This window comes from Eriocheir sinensis, chromosome 4 (genome assembly GCF_024679095.1).
Source record: "Eriocheir sinensis breed Jianghai 21 chromosome 4, ASM2467909v1, whole genome shotgun sequence".
Classification (NCBI taxonomy): domain Eukaryota; kingdom Metazoa; phylum Arthropoda; class Malacostraca; order Decapoda; family Varunidae; genus Eriocheir; species Eriocheir sinensis.
The window spans coordinates 28,883,262-28,885,761 of NC_066512.1; the positions used below are offsets into that span (position 1 = coordinate 28,883,262).

A 2,500-nucleotide genomic window follows, 5' to 3' on the forward strand; every position below is an offset into this window, starting at 1 on the left:
TCTTTTATTTTCTTCTTTTATTTTTTATTACTTCTTCCTTTTTCTTCCTCATCTTCTTTTTCTTTTTCTTCTCCTCCAAGAATAAGACACGATCGTCAACCATTGCCCAACCCGAACAAGATTTAGAGTTAGCTAAGAACACACGAGGACATAGGGAGACTAAAAAAGGTCACCACCACCACCACCACCACCACCACTGTCCCATCTCAAAACCATTACCTATCCACCTCCTTCTATCACCACCTCCACCATCATCATCACCACTACCCTTCCACCACCTCATCCACCACCACCACTACCGCTGTCCCATCTCAAAACCATTAGCTATCCACCTCCTTCACCACCATCATCTGAGATGGGATGCTCACCAAATTCCCTTCCCGTCCATAAATGCATCTAGTGTCCGTTTAACCCGTCCGCTGCGATTGGCACGGATTTCGCCTTCACTGGTAGCCTGAGGTCTTTCTGTTGATATGCTGGATTTTCCCTCCCTCACATTTTTCTCCACTAAATTGGAGCAGCCACTTTTTGTTCCACTCCTGTAGCTTAGTGATGGCTTCTTGTAGGAAATCCGCATCCAAGGGGTTAAAGGTTTCAGTTGGGTTTGCCTCAGCTACACACCTACTGAGTTTGTTCCACTCGTCCACTACCCTGTTCGTGAGCCAGTAGTTGCCTATTTCTTTTCTAAACTTAAAATTATCCAACTTATAGCCGTTACTGCGTGTCCTCACATCATTACATCAGTTTTTAATGGAAACACTTTATTTAAATCACCCTTGTTAATCTCCTTAATCAGTTTGAACCTCTCGATTCGTTTAGTACATTATCACGGATTTTGGAAACGGCATGAACCTCTTAACACACACACACACACACACACACACACACACACACACACACACACACACACACACACACACACAAACCCCGACTGACATCCTGTACCCATGCACTGTTAGGTGGACGTTGGGCACGGATTAAAGGAGGCTGCCCATCCGTCTCCACTCCGACCAGGAATCGAACCCGGGACCTCTTAGTTGTGAAGTGTGTGTGTGTGTGTGTGTGTGTGTGTGTGTGTGTGTGTGTGTGTATACCTGTTTTTTTTTCTTTTTTTCTTTGCGTTCCTTTTGTTTTCGTTTGTCTCATTGTCAAACATTTCTCTCTCTCTCTCTCTCTCTCTCTCTCTCTCTCTCTCTCTCTCTCTCTCTCTCTCTCTCTCTCTCTCTCTCTCTCTCTCTCTCTCTCTCTCTCTCCTATTCTCCTCACCACATCGATTTCTGTTTTCTGAATTCCACCCCTTCACATGAATTCGTCTTCGTTGTTCTGGTCTTTGTAATATTACGAATTCCACTGTAGTGAAACCAGATTGGCGAGATCGTTTTTGCGTTGGCTCCCACGGGTCCTTTCCTCCCCGCCGCTCTGCCACACAGTCTAGCTTTTTCCTCTCATGTGTTAGCTATGGGTAACATTTCAAAGGAAGAGAGAGGTGTTGGGGCTGTGTGGCAGAGCGGCGGGGAGGAAAGGACACGCGGGAGACAACGCAAAAACGAGATCTCGCCAGTCTGGTTTCACTATAGCATATGTTACTACTACTACTACTATTACTACTACTACTACTACTACTCCTACTACTGCTACTGCTACTGCTACTACTGCTACTACTACTACTACTACTACTACTACTGCTACTACTACTACTACTGTGCCATACTGTAAATATGTGTGTGTGTGTGTGTGTGTGTGTGTATGTATGTGTGTGTGTGTGTGTGTTGCGTCACCGTTTTGTTGTGATAAATTAGGGTCAGTTAATCTTCATTGCCGAATAAAAAAAGAGGACGATTAAATTGCCAGTAATTAGGTCTGTGTAAGGAGAGAGGTCAGGGAAGACGTGTGTGTGTGTGTGTGTGTGTGTGTGTGTGTGTGTGTGTGTGTGTGTGTGTGTGTGTGTGTGTGTGTGTGTGTGTGTGTGTGTGTGTGTGTGTGTGTGTGTGTGTGTGTGTGTGTGTGTGTGTGTGTGTGTGAAGAAGCGAGTTATGTAGACAAGTAGGAATGAAGGAAGTCTGTGTGTTACGAGAGAGAGAGAGAGAGAGAGTCATTTCATTAAAGCGCATGTTTACAAAATTAATAAATTCTCCATCTCTATAAACTCGACTGAACTAAGCAAGTATTTATGTATTTGTTTGTGTGTGCATGTTGGTGTGTGTGTGTGTGTGTGTGTGTGTGTGTGTGTGTGTGTGTGTGTGTGTGTGTGTGTGTGTTGCAGCCATACATGTGCGCTTCACTGCACTTGGCTTAAGAGTGATGGTGTAAGTGTGTGTGTCATGTAACACACACACACACACATACACACACACACATACATACACACACGCAAGCACGCAGGCACACATACCCCAGCGAACAAACAAACAAACAGCTGACAGACAAACTAATAAACGCGACTTACGGTGTTTGTGTGTTTAGCAGAGAGAGAGAGAGAGAGAGAGAGAGAGAGATTAAA

At 44.6% G+C, this 2,500-nt stretch overlaps 1 protein-coding gene across 2 annotated transcripts in view; it reads right to left on the minus strand.

The window, feature by feature from the left end:
* LOC126982076 (spondin-1-like) overlaps positions 1-2,500 on the minus strand; it is a 161,453-nt gene that overhangs the window by 158,445 nt on the left and 508 nt on the right. The window lies entirely within an intron of this gene.